Raw genomic sequence first — 24,222 nt, forward strand, 5'->3', positions numbered from 1 at the left:
CTATAAATAAAATCCAGCTCTATTCCATTGTAATGCAATGGTAGGAGAATGTGCACAGGCTGCTCATGTTACAGACTGTCCTCCTCTTGTCATTGTGGAAAGAGGCTTCACTACATAATACTATAGTGTGTGATTTTTAATTTGTGGTGTTATAGAGAAAGGTGATAATTTATGTATTTATTTAAACAGACTTATTTTCTGCAACTTCCGGAAATATGTTCAGTGTTTATAACATTAATACATTTATAAAGCGTTCAAACTAAAACAGATGAAACATACATTAACATTATAAGAAAGTGCCATATGTCTCCGTATATAAAATAGCCTTTGACTTCTTTATCTATAATATTATAACAATTCAGTTTATAATTATAAAAATAAAAAAAAATGACACAAATAATGACCCACCACCAAAACCTCTCCATTAAGAGGTAGATTTTAAAAGCCTTGCGTGCGCAAACACGGCCACGTACGTGTGTAAGTGGGCCATGCGGAGCATAGCTGGGAAGGACTCGCATGCATACATACACGTATGCGCATCCAGAAAAGGGGCAGGGCATGGGTGTTCCAGAGGTGGGGCCAGCACTGATGTGCGTAGCCCCTAATTTTCCTCAGCCAGCATGCGCATGTCACCGGACTCCTGCGCCGTCTCCTACAGACACATTTGGAGATATTCATTGTAAAATTGGCATCATTAAAAAAAAAAAATTAGACCTTATAAGCGATGAAAATTCTAACAAGGAGTTGATTTGTACACTGCATTCTCTGCTAGCTGCATTGTACAAATCAGCTCCTTTTCATCACTTCTAAGGTAAAAAAAATTCTTTAATGATTTCAATTTTACAATGAATACCTCTGAATATTTCTGTAACCACCCCCCTCCCCCCCGAACCCCAACCCACTTTCCAAAACTCACCCCGAATCAAAGTGCCCCTTTACAATGGTCCAAGTATTGAGTGTCAGGCTGAGCCTTATATAAAGAGGTGCTTTAAAATGAAAAGGTGGATCATCTTAGTTAGGGGGTGGTACTTTGATAGCAATAGCATAAAGATCCTATAGGAGACTAAATACCCAGTGGAATCTTTACAGGAATTATAGCAGTCGGGGTATATACCATCCACCTGGCCAAAATGAACAGACAGAAGATGAAATACTAACAGATTAGGGAAGCTAACAAATTTGGTAGCATAATAATGGGAGATTTCAGTTACCCCCAATACTGACTGGGTAAATGTAACATCAGGATATGCTAGGGAGGTAAAGTTTCTAGATGAAAATAAATTCATGATAGTTTCCCCAGTCAGTACAGAAATTCAGAATACAATTTAACACATGTGCTAAAAATAAATTTAACTCCCAATACCGTATGCATATGGGGGCAGATTTTAAAATGTACGCGCTACCTGGCGCGCACAAATGAACGCCCGATTTTATAACATGTGCGCGCAGCCGCGCGCATGTTATAAAATCAGGGGTCGGCACACACAGGCTGGCTTTCCCCGTTCCCCCACCCTTCCCTTACCTTTGATGATTTCTTGTTTTGTTTTAAAAAAACAAAAAAAAAAAAAACAAAAAAAAAACAAAACAAAAAACAAAAAAAAAAAAAACAAAAAAAAACTTACTACAGCCCCGGGGCAGTTGGCTGGTGCGCGATCCCCAGCCCAGCGGCCGTGCGGAGGCCTCTGGCCCTGCCCCCGGACCGCCCCGTCTCCGCCCCCTCCCCTTTTGTAAAGCCCTGGGACTTACATGCATCCCGGGGCTTTACGCGCTCCGCCAGGCCTTTTTAAAATGGGCCCGGCGCGTGTAGGGCTTTTAAAATCTGCCCCATGGTATGTTCATGCATCTTGAGTAAAATTATGCAAAAATCACAAATATGCACCTATACCAGAGTTAAAATGTGCACTAAGTACTGGTTGTCAGGGGAAGTCTGGACAGGATTTATGCATACAAAAAATGTTTTATGCACACAAAACATGAGTTAAGCCAGGGCATTTCTTTTCACTGGGAGTAATAGTTGATGCCTTCATTAGCATGGGATTTCCATGTGAGAGTGCTAAGCAGCACTCAGTTTTACACAATCGTTTTTGCGCAAAGCTTCTTGGTGCATTGGAAATACACCTTGCGAGCTAAAAATGTTGCCTTGGTGGCTGCATCCCCGTTCGGGGATGTCCGAACAAGACAAATAATTCGTTTTTCTGTAAGTGATTAGTGAGCTTCAGGTATCTTAAGAGGAGGTGTCTAACATCTAGAAGGTGAAGTGTCCTGTCTCTCTTCTGCTCCTTGCTATGTCAAAGCAGGAAGGGAAATGGACTATTGTAAGTGAAAGGCAGAGGCCACGTTGGGCAGAAAAGATAGCACCAACTTCAGTGTGATGGCCTCTGCTGAAAACACCAAGTATGGGTCCTTACACAAGAGGGTCTGTAGTTCTGAGACGCATCTAGCGAAACAGATACGGGCCAAAAACAGTCTTCAGAGATAGATCCTTCAGGGGTGATTGCCTTATTGGTTCAAGGGGTGCCTCCAGCACCAGTTAAGATTCCACTGAGGGACCAATGGTCTGGACGAGGGACAGATCTGTTTTATTTCTTGTAGATACTAAACTACATCTGGGTGCACAGCTATCTGCACCCAGATGCAGATAGCTGTGCAGTCCTTTAACTGTACCTCTGTAACACAATACAGCTGCCATCTGTATTTTCAGGGAGTTAAGGACTAAGCTTTTATCTAATCCTTTTTCAAGGAAGCATAGGATATTCACCATTGTCCACATTCCAAGGTGATATCTTGACAGAAGTGACAGAAGTCCTCAAACATGCACAGATCGATATAGGCCAAGGATGTTGAAGCTCTGCATGCCTTAAACATAGTTGATATGGATTACCATAGAATAGTCCTATCTGAGCAAACACTCCTTTGCAAGGGCCAGGATATAAGCAAGAATGGAGCAGGGTCTTCCATCACAATCAGACCTTTTCTAAGTAACCTGTGCCTCCTGGGAAGAGACCGGTGGGAAGGGGGTCCAGGAACCAAACTGGGTCGGTGTTCCATAATCGCTTTGACTAATCTGGGGTGATTAGGATTATCATTGTTGGGTGATCCTCTATCCACCTCAATATCCTGCCTATGAGAGGCAAGGGTGAGAAAACATAGTACGGCATCTCTTGGCCAAGATTTGATCAGTGCGCCTAAACCACTGGACTCCTATTCCCTCCATCTGCTGAACACATAAAACAAAATGCAATAGTAAAATAAAAAGAAATTATTAAAGACAATTCAACATTTCAATCTGCCCTACAAAGGACTAAATATTTACTCATAGATCTTTGATATATTTATCTTTACTGATTTCTAGAAAAAGTATGTTACTTAAATAGATAGAGGACTCCATACCTATCATACATATGTGGAGACATATTAGAAGTTTTTCAAATGGAAAAAAAATGGAATTGTGGCAGGATACACCACAAATTTTTAAAATTTATGAAACCGTGGAATACATTTTTAGATAACCTGATTGAATTCAAAATTTCAATAGATCGGTTGTTGTAAGAAGCATGGCTGGCAGCATAGATGATGAATGAGGAGTGGACAGTATGAATGAGTGTGAGGTAAGCGAGGTGAGAATGTGGGGAAAAATTTTGTAAACTCACAGATCTAAAACATTTTGGAGGGTTTGTTAGTTCTGTAAACTGGTTAGCTTATAATGTTATATATAGATTTGTATTTGCTAGGTCTAGAACGGGTAAATGTGAATCGGTTATTTACTCTTTCGGATAATAGAAAGACTAGGGGGCACTCCTTGAAGTTAGCATGTGGCACATTTAAAACTTAATCGGAGAAAGTTCTTTTTCACTCAACGCACAATTAAACTCTGGAATTTGTTGCCAGAATGTGGTTAGTGCCATTAGTATAGCTGTGTTTAAAAAAGGATTGGATAAGTTCTTGGAGGAGAAGTCCATTACCTGCTATTACTTAAGTTGACTTAGAAAATAGCCACTGCTATTACTAGCAACAGTAACATGGGATAGATTTAGTTTTTGGGTACTTGCCAGGTTCTTATGGCCTGGATTGGCCACTGTTGGAAACAGTATGCTGGGCTTGATAGACCCCTTGGTCTGACCCAGTATGGCATGTTCTTATGTTGTGTAATATTTCAAAAGGAAGTTCCTTTTCTTTAATGAAGACAGGTTAATCCACCTTCCCATCCTTGGCTGCCAGATGGTGGTGCTATTGTCCTCCTGACTGGCTGCGTTTCCAGGGATTACTGGTAAGTGCAGATCCAGTCCCTAGATTAGTGATATTACACTTCTTGTCTGAGCTCAATGTTTTCCTGTTAATTAAGTGCCTGAATGGTTGGTTGTTAATAGTTAAGATCATGCATTTAGTTGCCCACAGTTGGCTTTTGCAGAGAATACTGGCAGGCTAATATCAGTGCAAGGGTAGATATGCTGTGATGTCAGCTTTGTTCCATCTCCATCTGCTGGTAAAGGTGCATAAACCACTGGTCATGGATTAACCTGTTTTCATTAAAGTAAAGGAAATTATCAGGTAAGTAGTAATTTCTCCTCTCTTAGCATTCAGACAGGTTAATCCACGACCCAAACAGGGGAGGACTCTGCCCGCGGTCCGATCAACACCGCACTCGTGAAGGCTGTGTCCTCCTAGGCCTGCACATCCAGGCAATAATGACTGGAAAAGGTGTGTAAGGAGGACCGTGTCGCAGCTCGGCAAATCTCGACAGGAGAGAACAATCTAATCTTCACCCATGACACTGCCTAAGCCCTAGTGGAATGAGCCCTAACCTGTCTAGGCAACCGCTGCTCAGCATCCACTTATGTGGCCATGATAACATAAGAACATAAGAAATTGCCATGCTGGGTCAGACCAAGGGTACCTCAAGCCCAGCATCCTGTTTTCAACAGAGGCCAAAACCAGGCCACAAGAACCTGGCAATTACCCAAACACTAAGAAGAACCCATGCTACTGATGCAATTAATAGCAGCAGCTATTCCCTAAGTATAATTGATTAATAGCCATTAATGGACTTCTCCTCCAAGAACTTATCCAAACCTTTTTTGAACCCAGCTACACTAACTGCACTAACCACATCCTCTGGCAACAAATTCCAGAGCTTTATTGTGCATTGAGTGAAAAAGAATTTTCTCCGATTAGTCTTAAATGTGCTATTTGCTAACTTCATGGAATGCCCCCTAGTCCTTCTATTATCCGAAAGTGTAAATAACCGTGTCACATCTACTCGTTCAAGACCTCTCATGATCTTAAAGACCTCTATCATATCCCCCCTCAGCCATCTCTTCTCCAAGCTGAACAGCCCTAACCTCTTCAGCCTTTCCTCATAGGGGAGCTGGTTCCATCCCCTTTATCATTTTGGTTGCCCTTCTCTGTACCTTCTCCATTGCAACTATATCCTTTTTGAGATGCGGCAACCAGAATTGTACACAGTATTCAAGGTGCGGTCTCACCATGGAGCGATACAGAGGCATTATAACATTTTCCGTTCTATTAACCATTCCCTTCCTAATAATTCTTAACACTGTTTGCTTTTTTGACTGCTGTAGCACACTGAGCCGACAATTTTAAAGTATTTTCCACTATGATGCCTAGATCTTTTTCCTGGGTGGTAGGCTCCTAATATGGAACCTAACATTGTGTAACTACAGCAAGGGTTATTTTTCCCTATATGCAACACCTTGCACTTGTCCACATTAAATTTCATCTGCCATTTGGATGCCCAATCTTCCAGTCTTGCAAGGTCCTCCTGTAATGTATCAGTCTGCTTGTGATTTAACTACTCTGAATAATGTTGGAAACCCCCTTAATCCAGCAGGCTATGATAGTCCTCAATGCCAGCTCACCCTGTTTACCAACACAGTAGAGTATAAACAGCTAGTCTGTCTTCCTGAGAAGTTTAAAAACCTCCAAACACCTCAAGATATGCCACTTGACATCCAAGGTACGTAAAAGACTATATTCATCCATCACTCTCTCCTTGTCCAGTATCGGCAGGGAAATTGATTGATTGATTCAAGTGAAAATCCGAGACCACCTTCGGCAAAAAAGACGGAACAGTTCGCATCTGGACCACCCCCGGAGTCACTCGCAGGAATGGTTTCCAGCAAGACAGAGCCTGCAGTTTGGAAACTATGCACACAACACCATCCTCAAAGTAAGTAGCTCAAGGACAGGCTACGCAGTGGTCGAATGAGACCCACCAGATATCCAGAACCGGATTAAGACTCCACAAGGGCACCGGCAACCACAAAGGGGGATGAAGATGCTTCAACCCTTTCAAGAACCAGGCCACATCTGGATGGGCCAGGAAGGGTTCACCATTCACCCGACCTCGGAAATAGGCAAGAGCTATCACCTGTACCTTCAAGGAATTAAGGGCCAAGCCCTTAATCAACCCATCATGCAAAAATCCAAAATGAACAGGATCTTTAACCGAACAAGAATGAACCCCTCATTCCTCACACCAAGCCTCAAACCCTTGCCATACCTGAACATAGGCTAAGGAAGTGGAGAACTTTCACGCTCGAAGCAAGGTGGAATCACAACAGTGGAATATCCATGCTTCAGCAATTGAGCCCTTTCAAAGGCCATACTATAAGACAAAAGAGTCAGATCTTCATGACGAATAGAGCTGTCATAGAGAATCCCTGTGGACAAGTAATCGGAGAGGAGAGTCCACCAAGAGCCTCTGCAGATCTGCATGCCATGGCCTCCTGGGCCAATCTGGCACCACCAAAAGAACCAGAAAAGTTGCCTTCCCCTGCTGACGAATCAGTTAGGGGAGAGCCCCAAAAGCAAGTGAAACCTCTGACAGATCCTCCCTTTAGTCCCATTCCTGTATCATGCTGGGAAGGGCTGGGTTCAGCAAAATCAGCCAGCAACAACTCTCCCCGAGCTTCCAAGCAACACTGACACAACTTCGATTGACAGCCAATAGAAAAGTTTTTAGGGATTTTTTGAACTCACTCTCTTTACCCTGACTTACAAAATCAGTTGAATTTTAAAGTAACACTACTGCTCCCTCAACAGTCCCTCATTAGTCACTGTTGGAAACGTAGTATATGTTATGTTTTTATTTGTATTGTTATTTTAATTATGTATGTTAATTGTGAACCGTCTAGACTATCAGAATTCTGACCAATTCATGGTATACAAAATTTTTTAAATAAATAAATAGAAGGGACGCCAGGCTGAGATGCCCAAATAATGCAAGCAGCACAAAGGGTAAGGCGCTTAGGCTTCATTGCTACTGGCGCCATGAATAAACATCCACTAGAAAGCATGCTCTCAAAGGTGTCCGACAATTGTACATCCAACTGCATGTCCGCACAAGTGAGCCTGGTCAGCGTGCCCCAAAACAAGCTCTGTCCAATAAGCACCCACTACGGATGCACAAGATTTAGGCGCCCAATATGCGGCCCAGGTAGGCATCTACCTGAGCACCCATGCAGGTGCGCAAGTGCGAACAGATGTCAGACACTTTCGTGGCAGACTTGTGTGTAGAAAAGTGCACGAATGCAACCGCAGCCTACTACATAGCATCTGAGCAAACCTTGAGAGCAGGGCCTAGCCAAAAGTCTGCTCACCCGCCAAGCTGCCACGACTCCAAGCTCCCCTGGAGGCAGGAACGGACATCGGATCAGCGCACCGAGGCTCGGAGTCTCCAACTGCAGGGTGAGAGAGTGAAAAGATCTTCACCACCACGCTCAGCTTCCTACACCCACTAGCCTCTCAGATGTTTTTTGCTCTACAGCTAAGTCCATGACAGAAAACCAGCTACCAAACCTAGGCACTCTGAGGGAGGGATCTGCAGATATCACCTCAGGAAAACCCGACTGAGGGAGGGACCATAAAGGTATCACCACAGGAGAGTAGGGCAAATTAAATCTCTTTTCTTCTTCTAAAATCTTTTTTAAGCAATCCCCAGTAGGTTGATGCATGTCCACCATCTGCTGGAGACGGAGATATGATAAAGAGTTTTTAATGGAAGAATAGTCTTATCCATATAGACCTTGCAAACTACTACACCAGCACTGGCCTTCAATTCCCTGTTCTTCACATATAAATTTTATTGTGGAGTTTCAGCATGGAAAGCTTGGCAATAGTGGCAGATCTGCTTCTGTCTCTCCTTTTCTACTGCTTATCAGTAATGCTGATTTTTCTACATATGTTGGAAGATTGGTCTTTCAGGTGTAGGAAACACTTGGCATTGCTAACATTGGTCTTATGGCTCATGACGTGCAGGAGTCTTTTTTCTCTCTTTATTTAAACAATTTATAGCCCTCTGATCCACCAATCTCAGCAGGTAAGAACATACATACACAGTAAATGGAGAACAAATGCACAAAGGATGTGAACCAGAGACAGATCAGACAGCATTATTTAGATAAAATATTACAATAAAATATAGTAATCTACATAGTAAAAGTGCAAATATGTCACAGGTAAAAATCAATAAACTTCAGGCTGGGAAGGCTAATATAAAAAGGTGGGCCTTAAGTAGCTTTCAGAAATGCGGGAAGTCGTTTTCTGATCCATTTTCCTCTGGTAAGGCATTCCAGAGAAAGGAGACTACTATACTAAAAATCTGTTCTCTAGATTCAGCTAAGTGTACATACTTGAGGCATGGGACCTCTGACAGATTCTTTGAAGAAGAGCGGAGGGACTGCTTTGGGGAATATCGTAGGATTGCAGATTGAATACAAAGAGGAGCCAGATCATGAAGGGCTTTAAATATGAAAGTGAGGATCTCTCTTTTTAACAGGTTGTGGAGCATTGGCAAATTCCAAATAATCATTTTTTTGCTTATCTGCAAGCACGATACTTCTGCTTTCAAAAAGTTGCCATAATATTATGCATGTTAAGATACATTGACCTGGAGGATAGTTTCTTTGATACCACTATTAAGTTTAGTTCCATTGAAATTTGGTATTTTAAGTTGTTTACTGATGAGCTGCCCTTTTGTCTTTCACGTTTGGTTGCCCTCTGGTCTGCTGATTTACAAATATTTCTTTCACAAATGGACATTAAAGCAGCTTTTATTTCACTTTATAAACACCTTCCTGCTGAGAGTATGAGAGAAATTCAATTTAAATTGTTGCATAGAATTTATGTGACTAAAGCCAGGGGTGGGGGCCTAAACATCAATTCTGGAATTCTGATTTATGTTTAAAGCGTAACCATCAACATGGCACTCTGTCACATATGTTCACTTAACTGAATGCCATTAATTGGGATTTTATTGGAACTAATTATTTTTTTTTGGGCAAGGTATTGAATTGTGAGGTTAATTGGATATGTAAATTAATGTGTCTCGGAGAGTGGATAGCAGTGTTCATTTATCTAGGGGGACTTTAAGATTTCCATTAATTTCTCTCTTGATGGCTAAAAGAGATTTTGTCTTCATGGAATGCAAAAAGAGATTCTTGGGAAATGGGTGGCTTTGATGAAACAATGTTCTCAAATGGAAAAGCTGAGATTTAATGCTGTACTGAATCTTAAAAATTTGAGTGGCTACCAAGTTGTTTATTACGTTTTGGGAAACTTTTGAGACATTGACATCTGTATGATTTTGTTTTCTCTGTTCGGTTTGTGACTTTTTGTAGCTGGTATGTAGTGTGTGTGTGTTGGAGGGGGAGGGGTAGATATTTGTTTGACTTTGTTTTAGAACTGTTTTAAGGTTTAAAATGTATTGTTGAAAGTTAGATCATTTGTAGTTCCTCCTTTCAGCCTGGCAACAGAAGGCTATTCAAAGCCACACTTGAAGGAACCAAACTTTAAGTGACCAGGTATTTGCAATTTTTCCATGCTTGATAATACCAAGAAATTATGAGGATAGAATCACTGCAATAAAATACTGCACCCCCCAGCTTTTTATTTTTTGGGACCCAGCAGTCAACCCCAGGCCTCAGCATGGCAATGCACAGTAATGCCACTGAACTGCCAAGCTATCCCAATCCCTTTTTAAAACAGTGGCAAAGCATGGATTTTTACTGAGAATAAATGAGTATAAGAAAGAGCTTGTGAAACAAACAAAAAATCATTCTTTTATATACGGACTATATTAACCATTGGTATTACTGTACTTCTATCTTGCTAAACTACATATAACACCCTCTTGGTTTCAGCATACCTAACGCAGAGATCACAGCAGCTCCCAGGGCCATACTTACTGTTCCAGACCATCTCTCTATTTCTCACTTCTCACTAGGAGGCCGGGGTGGAGGACAAGGCCTCCGGGGCCCTTGGTGCTGGTGTAAACTTCGCTTAATTTCTCTCTCTTCTCAATTTTCCACACTGTACTCACTGGTCTTTCTTCAGTCTGTCTCCTGATGAACTTAAAATACTTGAACCCAGACAAGGGAGGGGTTTTCAAATCAAAAGGGATTTACTAAAGTTTAAAGAAAAGTATCCATGCAAGATTGAAAACATATCATAAAAAGTAAAATAATCACTCCCAAAACCACTGTCTCCTTGTGCATTCTCAACCTGAACCAGATTTTTTTTTGTCCCAACATTGGAAAAAAAAAAAAAAAAGAGAACACAGCTTCTCAAAAATAGGAAACATCAACTTCTCTTTGACCCAACACTCTTCCCTTGAGCTCTGCAAGCCCACTTGACTGTTGGGTAGGCACAGAGTACCAAAATTACTTGCCTTCAAGGCTGGAAGAACTCACAGACACACTCTACCAGAAATCCAAAAATCTCTCCTCCTCTTTTGTACACAGGAAAACTCCTTTTGGCCAGGAGGGCACAAAAATAGGATTTCTTTCTGCTGTCCCTGGTAGTAGGCTGGGGCCCACTACGATCGCCAACTAAAAAATATAGCCAACCCAACTTCAGAATAGAAACTTTCTCCTTGCTCAACTCCAGAATATAAAAGTGGATCAATGACCAATCCCAAAAACTGGGGGAATGGCCATTACCTGAGGAGGACCCATAAATGCAAAAATAACTCCCAGCAGATGAAAAAGGAAAACTGTTTGGTAAGAGTGCAAAGCTACTGTTACATCCATAAAATACAGAACGTGTTGGACCAGCAAAGCACAGGGTTAACCTCCAGCAGAACAAGACTCCCTTGACCTGATGCTACTACCGGTAGTTTTGTCTAAAATTAAAGATATGCAAGTGTAATTTACAAAAAAGACTTACTTGCAATTAAGAATTTGATCACTGAACTGAATGAGAAGTTTGATTCCATTTGTGTGCGTGTGGAGGAGCTAATTCATCAGGGATCAAGAGGACTGGGAATCCTGGGCTGCTAATTCTCTTGCCTCTATGTGCAAGCAAGTTGTTAGCCTGTAGGAAGAGGTCAATGATTTGGAGAGATCACGGCACTCAAATGTCCATATCATGAGGATCCTTGAAAGGTTAGAGGGCAACAACTCTACAGCTTTAGCTGAGACTATGTTAAAAGAAATACTAGCCGTGGGTATGGAGATCTGGGACTGGAATTGGATAGAGTGCAATCATGTTTCTGGTCAGCGGTGAAACAATTTGGATAGATCTCAGGCTTTTTTGACCAGGTTTCATAAGTTTCAAGTGAAAGAGTGCAGGCTGTGTAAAGAAAATGTGTCAAGCACTTTAGAGTATAAAGGCAATCAGGGGCCAGCTTCCCTGATTATTGTTTGAACACTCAAATGGAGCGCTTTTACCGATGTGAAAAAAGTGTTATACTTAAAAAAAAAAAAAAAAAACACGAGATCGCGATTGCTATACACAGCATGGCTGCAAGTGTTAATAGACAGTAAATGGAAGCAGTGGTGTTCTTAATGCTCCTGAAGCAAAATGGCAATTGAGGGGTCTTGTGCTCCTGGTCTCAGGAAAATTCTCCATGTGAGTAATGAGGAGCATGACATATGTGGAGCATAACGGTGGAAGTACAACTCAGTGGTCCCCAAGGGAGTCATGATGTGGATCGTGGTAGATAAAGGACAGCGAGGGCTGGCCAGCACTACCCGTTAAAATAAAATCATGTATCCAGGGGATAGAAGCACATGGTATTCTAGGGTTCAGGTCCTGACAGTTGAGTACAGTACAGGAGCTGCAATATATAATACTTTGGGTGACAATGTTCCAGAGGAGAAAAACTGGTCAATCGATCCATACTCTATTTTGACATGTGGTGCGCTGTTGAGTCTATGGCACCAGAAGGTTCGAGATATAATCTAATCTACCGTTCTCCTCAGGATATTTTTTCAGCTTACTGAGGGAAAATTTTGATCCTGGGAGGAATCTAACAGAAGTTTGATCTTTCGGTGTTTCCTTTTTTCTGGTTTTTTTTTTTTTTTCAATTAAGGAGATATGCCTTGCCCAAGGAAAAAGACTCAATCCCTTTTAGAGAAAGCAATATTTGGTGTGGGAAAAGTGAAGAGGTAGGCGAATCATATCTACAAAGCTATATGTTGGAGTGGGGAAAATAAAATGGTACCCAGCGGTAAAATATGAGAAAAAGAGATAAGAGGCTCATGGCAGGAGGAGGACTAGGATCAAATAACCCTAGGAGTATGGAAGTGCTCGATTTCTGTTCACATTGTAGAACAGTATCATGTTCTTCTAAGGACGTATCTGACTCTGCAGAGGATGCATGCAGTGAGACATTCATTCAGAGAAATGCTGGAGATGTTGTGGGCTCTTTTTTTTTTTTTTTTTTTACTGTCCTGTACTTACTTCTTATTGAGGAGGAATAAAGGCAGTTGTGAAAAAGGTCACAAACCTCACTATTCTGGATAATCCAAAAGTGTATGTTTCATTTATCTACCAGAGATTCTTCAGGAAGGGAACAATGGGCATCTTGCTTTAAAAAAAAGAAAGGGAAGTTAACAGAAGGCCAGAGGAAAACCCAGGAGAGCTTTAAATATTTGGGACCCTATGTTGAAATATTTGAAAAATGAAAAGGGGACTAATGGTAGGCATTTATTTGTATCTGGACAATCTGATTGAGAGCTTTAGGAAGAGGGGTGCTGGGGTAGGATTTGTGGGAAGTTTTTAATCGAGGATGGTTTTTACAACGAATGTAGTTTTTCTCTTTCCTTGATCAATGATTCCACTGCTCTTGTTTATGTGGTTATTATGCGAAGGTTATTTCGGGGAGAGTGAGTTCAGGGTGGGTGATTTAGTTTTCTCTGTTGACTATACATGAAAAAAAAAAAAAAGTGTCACATGTTGGTTGGTAGAGTTTATATATTTATCATTTAAAATAAAAAAAAACTAAACTAAACAGAGAGAAACCCCAGTTACTGCAAAAAGCAGGGCTGAAATAGGTTCCAGCTGAGCTGGAAGACCAAGACTGAAAAAGAGGTAAGCTATCCACCCAAAAACAAAATAGAAGTGGTAAGGACTTATTCTTTTGAAATATTTCTGATGAAACACAAAGCTAAACTACATAGCTGTAAATAGATCAAAGTCTAGAAAAGTGTTAATATATCAGAAGACTGAAGCTATTTTGCACTATTTATAGCTTTGGGAACACTTTGCCCCATCCTCACACTTTTATTACAAGAAACTGGTCTGATCACTTTGACTTAAAAATAGGAATACATAAATTAGCAAGATGAGAAATTACAGAAAATCATAAGAAATGCTTGTAAATCTTTTGCATTAACATGATTTTGATTATTTCCTTAATGTGTACCCACAACTACACAAGTTCTAAATATTTTAAACCAGCTTAAATGCCTGTGAGAGTTACAGGAGAGAGAAGAGACACAAGACAGACTCTAGTCACCTCACATGACCCTGCTTGTGGTCTCTGTATGGGGGGGGGGGGGGGGGGAAGAGAGGTGTGAAAAGTATCAGGTAAGAACAATGTTATCTCCCCTTTCACCTGCTAGGCCAGTCCATTAATCTTGGAAGATACAAAAGCTCCCCCTAGGCCTGGAGGTGGGGGGCTGCTTTTAAGAACCCCAGACCCAAAAGCCGCTCTTTCCTTTACATGTATGTTCAGTATGTACTGCTTGGAAAATGAGGGCAGGGATGACCAAGTGTCTGCTCTGCAGATTTCCCAAGAGATCGATGATGCTTCTGCCCTGGAAAATGTTTGTGCTCAAGCAGAGTGGGTAAAGCGCCAACAGCACTTAACTACTGTTCAACACATAGGTTGAAGCCTTGGAGGCCATTCTCCCTTTCGAGGTGCACTGAACATCACAAACAGCCTATCAGATTTCCTGAAGGAATTTGTCACCTTCAAGTATCTTAGTATTACCTGGTGTACATCAGTAGGTGAAGATTACTATCCTCCTCTTTACATTCACTCTCTTTCTGAAAGATGGGAGAACCACTACCTGATTCAGATGGAAGAGAGACACTACCTTCGGAAGGAATGAGCGACCCAGCTTAAAGGTAACTGAATATGGACAAATTACTAACAGGCCGATACAGTAAGATGCGGTAGAAAGAGGTGCGTTAGTGCCGGGTGCACCCGCGTTTGCCGCACGCACAATCTGGATCACATACCGCTCGATACTGTATTTAAATGGCATGCAAATGCAAGCCGCGTCCAATGAGCGTCCATGAAGCGCAATCCATTTTACTGTATAGGCACTATACAGCATCCTGGGTGCGCTGGTACCTGTCATTTCAAATGACATTTAAAATGACAGGTAGAAGGAAGTGGATCCCAACTTTAAGCAAAAGAAAACCTAAAATCCAACACACCGGGAAAGCCACTCTTCAGATCGCGACTAATCCCATCCCCCAGCCCCCGCTCACCTGCCCTGGCCGCGTCCATGGGTGCCGGTCTCCGGGCCAGCCCCAGTCCTCTCTCCCATCCTCCCGGGGGCAGCCGGCGGCGAGAGCGAGAGCAGCCCGGGGCGGATCGCGAGGCGGCTTCCAGCAGCCCTCGCCGGCAATGGTGAATGGGCGCACGCCGTGACCTCTGACGTCCAGCCAGGCGCTCAGGTCATGGCATGCGTGCGTTCATGCACCTTCGCTGCCATGAGCGCATGCCGTGACCTCGGACGTCTAGCCGGGCCCTCAGGTCACGGCGTGCGTTCATGCACCCTCGCCGGCGGGGGCTGCTGGAAGCCGCCTCGCGATCTGCCCCGGGCTGCTCTGACTCATCCAGTGATCACCTTTCCTCACTTGAATTTGGTATAGCAGTCACAGCAGGAGATACTTTCTGCCCCATGCCTCCCAGGGCATTTAAAGCCTTCTACTTTTATCTTCCCACTAGTTCCAGGAACTTGAATCTCCCAGAGAATCTGATTTCTGCAACGCGCAGAAAGCACGGTGCATTATCAGAATTAAATCCTGTGAAAAAAAAACCTAGCATGGGCTCCTGCTAGGATCTAGGATGAGACCCTGCTCCAAGTCTCCCATCATAACCCTCAAGGCGATCCCCCAGAGCCTCTTTCCTTAAGGGAGAGCAACAGCCCTGGTTGCTTTGGGGTCTCCTCTCTCTGAAAGGCTTATTTTTTGTTTTGTTACAAGCTTTATAGTGCGCTTCTGGAGTAGCCACAGAATGCCTAGGGCCAAAAGAGAAAGGCCAATAGTGTAAGCATGAGAGATAGTGAGGAAGAAAGAGACATGCGAAAAAAAAAACCCCAACACTTTTCTACCTCTTTTTTTTTTTTATTTAGTAGGCCTAAGTCCTCTAGGAACCTTTACTCCCTAAGGAGCAAGGGTCCTCCTAGTGGGATCCTCAGTCCCTTGCGATCTAGGAACACACTCCCCTTAGGTGTCGGCAACCAAGGAAGGACCCACCTGGGAGGCAGCTACACTGGGGAAAATCAACCTTGAAAGTTTGTTGCTCCAGGAGCTCAGTGGGCTCTAGCAGGCCAGGGCCACCCACACCCTATCTCTGGGCAGCTTGCCAAGCCATCTATCCTTGTTCATAGCGACTAATGACAAGGGCTTACAACTACTCCCCTTTTATATCTAGAAGTGAAGTCATGAAAAAGGGTGTGCCCTCTGTCTCTGACCTCAGAGGAATGGGGAAATCCCAAGAGTAATGGACTGCTCTAGCAGGCAAAAAAGAATCTGAACTTGCTCGTGTCAATGCAACATACAAATGACCAGGTGCAAGTACCATTTCTGACAAAAATGCCTCTGTGTGATCAAAAATGTGTCCTTGCAATGGAGAAGAGAGCAGAAATCCAGACATCTTTTATTATGAATAAGATTAAAACATTTTACTTTCAAATATCTTTCCCTATTTCTTTGTTGATCCTTCATTAAATATCCAAAAGTTATAACAAAGTACTTACTCCCTGGCAAGGTGACTTGAGATGTTAAGCCACCTATGAATTACTGCAATGTAAAACCACCTAAGACGCCCACAGCCCTCCTCACACATCAATTCTGTAATGGTTCAATTTTTAAATTAATTTGCCAGAAAAGGCTAATAAAATCCAGATATTTACTGGCAGTTTCATTTTACAAGATATACTCCTGAGAGAACTAGACAATGACATCATTATTCCTGTTCATTATCTTCATGTACAGATGATTTTTTTTTTAAACCTTCAAAAACCCAATATCTAACATTCACACAATATATTTTTGTGCATGTTTTCCAGGAGGAGTTTTTAGGTTCTAATTATCTTTTTTTTTTTCATTTGCCAAGAAATCAAAAAGTCTCAAGTCATGTATAATTTAAAAGTGACCCAACATTTGAATCTTATTACAAGCCTAACTAGAACATTTGGATCAAGTTTTGTGTTACGTGGATATAATTAACATAAAATTATATGAGAGCAAGTGATACCAAGAACTATACAGCAATGTAACAAAACAATGCTCACAAGAGCAAGAATCTGTTAGTAAAGACTGCTTTGGGGGTGTACCAGCTGAAAAAATGTTTAAGTGGGAAAATAAAGCCTAAGCAGGCATAAAAATGCTGCTGTTGACATTGCTTACAAAAGAGAAGCCTTTGTGAATCAAACCATAAAATGTGGTCATATTTATATTTTTGCATTTCAAGTAGAAATCATTCAAATCAGAAAACGAAACATGACTAAAAACAAAAGCAGCCTTCACTATGTGAAGATACTCATTTGTATAATCAAGAGATTTGGTAAACCACAGTACATAAGGAGAATGTAAAACATTTAATACATAAAAAGATCATTCAGACTGATTACAAAATACAGCATTTAAAATGATGTTCCTTTACTATAAATGTTTCCATTACCAACTTCAAAAATCTCATTTCAGATTAGCTTTGTTTCTTTCCTGCACAGTTATTACTGAGAACTCTGTATATAATATGATATAACCTGAAAATGACTAAAACTTAAAAACTAACTGCAGACAGACATGGCACTTTCAAGAGCATGCTAATCTTCCAAAAAGTTAATAACAATCCAAAATTCAAGTGATGGGGAGCATTTCCATACTAACAAACAGCAAGACAAAAAAAAAAAAACCTCTTCCCAAAACTGATGATTCAGAGGTAAGACTAAAGTTTGTCTAAAAATCAGGCCATCCCTGAACAGTCATTTTTATATTAGGCATGGGCTAGCAGCTCAACCGATTTTTTAAATTTCAATATAACTGACAAACCGGAACCTCTGGGTGAAACATCCACACGGCTATGGCCATGTAAAAGTGCACACATATGTAGGATTGAAGGACAGTAAACAAGCTATACAAGGACGGAAAAATATTTAGAAAAATCCTTTCAGAGCAAAGAAAACATGTTTCCCCTTACAATTTGCTTTTTCTCTTTGGTCTAATTTGTTTATTTTTTGCAGTATTTTGCTTTCTGTTTTGGGTGTTTTTCTTCTTGTTTCTTGTTCTCCACTGCCTCCAACTTCATCCTTCACATGCCTCAATTCATTCTCTTTGTACCTCCTCCCATCAGCCAACATCTTTCCCTCTTCCTGTCCAGCCCCCCTCCAACCTCTCTCTCTCTCTGCCCCAGCAGTCTTCATTCTTTTTACGCTCACTCCCCAGTTAGCCAACCTTCCTCTCTCTCTTCCCCTATCCCCTACCAGTCAGCCTTCCTTTCTTCCTCTCCCAGCCTTCCCTCCAACTGGCTTGCCTCCCATGACCTCTCCACCCACTCTCAGCCCTGCAGCACTTGGCCCCCACCACCACTTCCTCTCCTCAGCCTTAGGCCAGAGTCGAGTGAGGAAAACTTTGGTGCTCAAGAATTTTCCACCCCTGAAGTTTTAGATACCACTCATTCAGACTGACTTAACACATTTGTGACAAACTTTCAAGAACTATGCTCCCCTACATCTGGTCTTTGCAGAATGAACCAAGGATAGTGAAAAGGTTAGGGAGAGGAAGAAAAATGATATTTACAGAGGAGGAGTGAGCAAACTGATGGAAACAGCAGAATATACAGCTACAGGACTCTTATCTAGTGATGGGTGAGAAAACCAACCTTCTTACAGGCCTTCTCTTGGACACGCGTTTTCCCTTACCCCTTATTCAGTAAGGGGAGGAAAACGCACGTCCAACCTGCGGCACCTAATAGCGCGAGTGGCCAGTGTGCGCGCCGGGAGAGCGGGCGTTCGTCCGCTCTCCTGCGTTTTTACTGAATCGGCCTGTTTGTAAGTCCCTTTGTGTGTGTTTCAAACTGACAATACCATAATGCAAAATTTAACTTTACTTAATCTCCTTTCCTTTAGTACTGCTAGACCAGTCTGAACTTAATGGGATTACTCATTCCACAGATGCCAGAGAGGTCAAACCTCCTTCCCGTGTGACATCATCCACAAGGGGGGGGGTGTGGTCTAAATTGCCAGTAGTCTTTTGTCAGAGTAAAGAGACAGTCAGCAAACACAAATTAAAGGAACATAATCTGGAACTGAAAAGGAAAATGGAGATCTTCCCCGATTAAACTATGCACTTACTGTATGTCTGAAAATGAAAAAATTTTTTTTTTTTTTTTTTATAAACGCTACAGAGGGAGTTTGAGACCCCCAACCTCTAACCGAGGTGACGAGAAGGGGCAAGAAAGAAAGAAAGGATGTATTGAACTGTTGGAAGTATGCCCCATTCTACCAGCCCCTTGGATAAAATGTTATATTGTAATTCTTGTTTGAACACATTGGAATCACTAGCTGCATTGAATGAATGACGATCTTCATAGGCAATAGTGAGCAAGAATCTAGTGGTATGAATGAGCTGCAAGTTTGGTAGATATTTCACCATGTCATATGTTATAAAAAAAAAAAAAAAAAAAAAGGAATGTGTGTCATGTGACATTATACTTCTGTATGAGACTAAATGTTATTTGTAGTGTAAATTTTGAAATCATCCATTTATTAAGGGTTTCTCAAAATTCTTTTTGAAATTTATGTGATTCCTTCATGTTATATATATCCAAGGTTAGGATGACTTTGGAGGTGATAATGTCTGGAAATATGAAGGCAATGAAGCAAGGTGAAAAGATGATGGCTATAGCCAGAGGGATGCTGGGCTGCATAGAGAGAAGAATAACAAGCAGAAAAAATAAATTTTAACAACCTTGTACAGGTCTTTGGTGAGGACTAACCTTGAGGACTGCATTCAGTTCTGGAGACCTTATCTCCAAGAAGGATAGGCACAGGTTGGAAGCAGTTCAGAGAAGGGTGACCAAATTCTGTGGGACCTGTACCGAAGACTTGTAGGGAGAATCTGAACAATCTAAATATAGAAAAGAAATGATGGCAGAAAAGGACTGAATGATCCATCCAGTCTGCCCAGCAAGTTTATGGTATTAATTCTAAAGGTGGCTTGTATGGCCAGAAGTTATCAGTTTCCCAGACTGTCAAAGTCAGGGCCCTTGTTGCTTGCTGTTTGAGTCCAATTCCCCGTTACCTCTTACCACTGAAGCAGAGAGTGATGTTGGAGTTGTATCCATAGCATTAAGACTTATTGGTTAAGGGTAGTAATCGCTGTATCAGCAATTTACTCCCATACTTGTTTTCCCAGACTGTGCAATTTAATGTCCTAGTTGGTTGCTGTCTGAATCCAATTCCCATTTTCCTCTTTTCCACCCTGCTGTTGAAGCAGAGAGCAATGATGGAGTTGCATCAACAGCATAAAGGCTTATTGGTTATGGGTAGTAAACTGCCACACCAGCAAGTTACCCCCATGCACTCTTTTCTTCATTCCCATCTTCTAGCCTTAAAAGATCCTCAGTGTTTATCCCATGCCCCTTTGAAATCTTTTACTGTTTTTGTCTTCACCACCTCCTCTGGAAGGGCATTCCAGGCATCCACCACCCTTTCCATGAAGAAATATTTCCTGATATTGGCTCTGAGTCATCCTCCCTGTAGTTTCATTTCATGACCCCTAGTTCTACTGGATTTCTTTTCAACAGATAAGATCTGTTGATGATTGTACATCATTCAAACCTTTCAGGTATCTGAAGGTTTGTATCATATCTTCCCTACACCTCCTCTCCTCCAGGGTATACATATTTAGGACCTTCAACCTGTCCGCATAAGTCATTTGATGGAGAAACACCACCATTTTGGTCACCCTTCTCTGGACCGCCTCCATCCTGTCATTATCCCTTTTGAGATACGGTCTCCAGAACTGAACACAATACTCCAGGTGAGGCCTCACCAAAGACCTGTACAAGGAAATTATCACCTCCTTTTTCTTACTGGTTATTCCTCTCTCAATGCAGTCCAGCATTCTTCTGGCTTTTGCTATCGCCTTACCACATTACTTTGCCATCTTCAGATCATTAGACACTATCATCCCAAGGTTTCTCTCTTGTTCCGTGCACAACAGTCCTTCAACCCCCATCACATACAGCTGTTTTGGATTATCACACCCCAGATGCATTACTACACTTCTTGACATTGAATCTTAGCTGCCATATCTTTGTCCATCGTTCAAGCTTCCTTAAATCACGTCTCTTTCACTCTACTCCTTCTGGTATGTCCACTCTGTTGCTTATCTTAGTATCATTCGCAAATAGACAAACTTTACTTTCTATCCCTTCCGCAACGTTGCTCACAAAGATATTGAGCAGAAACGGACCCAACATCGATCCCTGTGGCACTCCACTTAATACTGTTTTCTCTTCAGAACAGGTTCCATTTACTATCACACGCTGTCTTCTATCTGTCAACCAGTTAGTAGTTCACGCCACCACCTTGGCGCTCACTCCCAAGCTTCTCATTTTATTCACGAGTCTATGTGGGACAGTATCAAAAGCTTTACTAAAATTCAAGTAAATCACATCAAGTGCTCTTCCCTGATTCAATTCTCTAGTCATCCAATCAAAAAAAATATCAGATTAGTTTGACAGGACCTTCCCCTGGTGAATCCATGCTGTCTCAGATCGAGCAACCCACCGGATTGTGGATAGTTCACTATCCTTTCCTTCAGCAGAGTCTCCATTGATTTTCCCACCACTGAGGTGAGGCTAACCGGCCTGCAGTTTCCAGACTCCTCTTTGCTCCCACTCTTGTGAAGTGGGAACACTATCGCTCTTCTCCAAACACTCGGCACCACTCCTGTTTCCAAGAATCTATTGAATAGGTCACACAGAGGATCCACCAGCACACCTCTGAGCTCCCTCAGTATCCTGGATGAACATCATCAGGCCCCATGACTCTGTACATGGGGCCATATGCAGGAGATGTCCGAGGCCAGTACACGGCAGTGGTTTTTTTCTACATTTTTCTGGTGGGCTCCCTCACATACCCCTGCCCTTGATGCCACGGGGTGGAAAGCTGGATACCGAGGGAGTGGATCAGAGGCCCCACGAGTCTGGATCCCCATCTCCTGCACCTAAAATGGCGACTGCCCGACAGGAATGTTAACTACAGCTATTAAGCCGCGGCAGCGACCAGGGAGGCGATGATAGGGGCAGAGAGCACATGATCCATCAGGCAGCTACAATCCTCTCAGAATGGTAAGGCAGCGGATGACCGGGGCTGCGAAATCGAGGGGCTCGGAGCGTTGATCCAGTTTCCCAGAGCAGCCACGTGGTTAAAATGGCGGTGATTGCAGCGTGTTTCTGTATCTGACTCTTGGGTCATAGTTTGCTGATTCGGCATTCCCAGTCTCGGGGGGTCCTATCGTATGGAGCATTACCCTGTGCGGTGTTCACTGTGAAGCAATGACATCTTTAAAAAAAAAAAAAAAAATCCAGCATATTCATTTGTCTGGTTCCTCTAGCGTGATGGCAGTATAGTAAGTGAAGCCTCTCATTTCTATCCCGGTAGCTCACATAAATCTTGACATTACTGGTACTTCTTATACTTGCTGGCCTCCCTGCCGATTTTATGGAATGTACGTATAACTGCTCTGATTGTCTAGTGTTTTTGCGTGAAGACAGGACATCCAGCCCTGTGATCTCTTTTTATTCCGCATTCTCTCGCCTGCTGCGATCGTTGCAAATTTTACTGGATACAATATTTTTGTTTATTAAGCTGGTAACTCACATAACCCCTTGGCATTCCTGGCACTTCTCACCAATGCTGGCCTCCCTTCTGATTTTCTGGAGTGTACAAATACGCTGCTTCGATTACAAAGTGTTTTTTTGCATGAAGACAGTGCATCTAACCCTGTGATCTCTGTCTGTCTATCTCACATTCTCTCATTTGCTGTGATCCCTGAAAAATGTTATTGGATATAGTAGTGCACAGACAGGTTTTTTCAGAGTGGACAGACTGTTGAGCTCTGATTAAGCCTAGCGTGGGGGATAATAAGGAATGCGCCATAGGAGTTCCAGGGCCTGTCCTGAGCGAGGATCTCCCGCAGTCAGAATGGCTACTAATGCGGAGGGTGCGAAACAACTCACATCAGTGTCAGAGGATGTCTTACTGCAAATCTCGTCTCGGGAGCGCTGGATGAGAGACTCATCAGGCTGCAGACTATGATGGATGATATAAAGGGGACATTGGAAGGGCAGGCCAAGAGAATGGATGGCGTGGAGCAAAGGATAAGTGACCAGGATGATAGGCTGGTAAATGCGGAACGTCAGGTCCAACAACTCACAGAGCAGCAGGCAGTACTTCTGACCCGGATAGATGAAGAGAACAGAAACCAAACAACATTAAAACAGCTGGAATTCCAGAGACTGTTAAAGAATTAGAGCTGTACCGTCTTGTAGAGGATTGGCTCCCTCATCATTTGGGCCTTACATCTCTGGTGGGCCAAAAACGATGTGAGCGTACTCATCGGATGGGTCCTCTGCGGGAAGGAGATAATAGACCACGACCTGTAATGTTACGCATTTTAAACTGGCTACACAAAGTGCAGCTGATGCACGAATGTCGAAAATGCCAGGTGATAGAATATGAAGGAAACCGCATCTTGCTCTTTAATGATTTCTCTATGGCAGTAGCCACGCAGCGACGAGCTGCATAAGAGAGGCATCCCGTTTGCCCTGCTTTATCCGGCAAAGCTAAGGATACACCATGAAAACAAAACCTTTTTTTTGAAACCGGATGATGCCTCTGCCTTCCTGGCGAATTTGGCTCCGGAAGGCTCCGCTGGAGAGGAAGTCACAAAGTAGACATCGCTCACAATAGAATGTGGCAAGAATTTGGTTGTTCGAGGGAAAAAACTGAAAACTATATGCTTATCCATATCTGTGCTGAGTAGGGGATAGTGTCATTGCTTCTTAGTCATTATCTTCTGTATACTGTTCATTATTTGTATGAGTTGATTATTGGGTGTCTTTCTGGAAGGTGGGTTCGGGAGGGGGATTGTAACCCCTGGATGTTGTAGTTTCAGTCTTGTGTTTAAATGCTAAACAGTTACAAGGTTATACTGAAGGTTTTGTAACTGTGGTTCAATTTTTATATCTATACAGTAACTTGGGGGGTGGGAGGGGGGCGGAGGAGAACCTCGGCATGCCTCGAAAGTGGGGGTATGTTGGGGTTCTGGGCCTCCTAAGGATGCAAATTGCAAGCTGTAAGTATGGTGTGCATGGGACTGGATGCTGGGGGATGGGGAGGGACAGAGGGAATCCCTAGGAAAGGTGCACATATTTTTGGATGGGGAACAGTCTATCCTGGACATTGGTGAAACAGGGTACAAGATGTTTCCTTATGATCCCGGTGGCTCAGGCTGGGGAGCCGAGGGACTTTCTACATTGACATTTTCTCTGCGAGTCTTTTTTGGGCTGAGCCTCTAAGATTCTTGTGCGATGGCTGAAGTAAAATTCACTTCTCTTAATGTAGATGGCATTCATTCCCCAATCAAAAGAAAGAAGCTTTTGATGGCATTTAAGCGCATGAATGCACAGGTGGTGTTTCTTCAGGAAACCCATTTATCAGCGGGTGA

General features: G+C 42.5%; 1 protein-coding gene across 4 annotated transcripts in view; it reads right to left on the reverse strand.

The window, feature by feature from the left end:
• RNF19A (ring finger protein 19A, RBR E3 ubiquitin protein ligase) overlaps window positions 1–24,222 on the reverse strand; it is a 217,993-nt gene that overhangs the window by 156,410 nt on the left and 37,361 nt on the right. Inside the window, exon 1 of one of the 4 annotated variants that reach the window (XM_029591804.1) lies at window positions 7,620–7,676. The exons of the other annotated variants lie outside the window; for them this stretch is intronic. The gene's annotated coding sequence lies outside the window, so the exon portion shown is untranslated. Of the gene's footprint in view, window positions 1–7,619; window positions 7,677–24,222 lie in introns of those variants that run through there. 4 annotated transcript variants of the gene reach the window in all.

This window comes from Rhinatrema bivittatum, chromosome 2, assembly GCF_901001135.1.
Source record: "Rhinatrema bivittatum chromosome 2, aRhiBiv1.1, whole genome shotgun sequence".
Classification (NCBI taxonomy): domain Eukaryota; kingdom Metazoa; phylum Chordata; class Amphibia; order Gymnophiona; family Rhinatrematidae; genus Rhinatrema; species Rhinatrema bivittatum.